Here is a 982-nt window from a genome sequence, read left to right on the forward strand (position 1 = left end):
ATTGATGTCACTTGTTAAAATGAACAGGAGGAGACAGGTTAAAGAAGGATTTTTAAGCCTTGAGACAATTGAGACATGGATTGTGTAGGTGTGCCATTCAGAGGGTGAATAGGCAAGACAAAAGATTTAAATGCCTTCAAACGGGGTATGATAATAGGTGCCAGACGCACTGGTTTGTGTCAAGAACTGCAACACTGCTGGGTTTTTCATGCTCAAGTTTCCCATGTGCATCAACAATGGTCCACCACCCAAAGGACATCCAGCCAACTTGACAACTGTGGGAAGCATTGGAGTCAACATGGGCCAGCTTTCCTGTGGAACGCTTTCGACACCTTGTAGAGTCCATGCCCCGGCGAATTGAGGCTGTTCTGAGGGCAAAAGGGGGAGGTGCAACTCAATATTAGGAAGGTGTTCTTAATGTTTTGTACACTCAGTGGTATGATAGGGAGCTATAATGTAATTGTAGAAAGAGCCCCTGCATGTTGTTTGTGTGAAAGTTTTGACCTTTTTGAAGACTGACAATTCTAAGGAAGAATCTCTCCACTTGATTGCGTCTACCTCAGCCTTTAATAATTTAAGCAGAAAAGGTGGCCTGTTCCGGTTAGTAGTCAAAGGGCACATAACTCAACATCCTCCCTCTCGTCTGTCTCTCTATGGTCACACAGATTATTATTCCACAGCCTCCACCTTCTCCATTTTCCTGGGCTCTGTACCCTCCGCCAGTGGAAAGCCTCTTGTTTCATCCCCCCTACTTCTCCTTCCTTCCACCTTTCCTTAGCGCCTTCAAATTCGAACTTTCCAGGCACCTTTCCCTCAACAAGTGAGTAGCCAAGGAGAGATGTGTGGGAGAGATATCATACATTCCACGGTTGAATATTCTACCATGACTCATTGACCTGAAGAAAAGAAGCGTGGGAGCGAGAGAGAGGCACCCTTGAGTAGCACCATAACATCAGAGTATGTATCCAAACTGGATGAGTAA

The sequence above is a fragment of the Salmo salar genome, chromosome ssa06, assembly GCF_905237065.1.
Source record: "Salmo salar chromosome ssa06, Ssal_v3.1, whole genome shotgun sequence".
In the NCBI taxonomy this organism is placed as follows: Eukaryota; Metazoa; Chordata; class Actinopteri; order Salmoniformes; family Salmonidae; genus Salmo; species Salmo salar.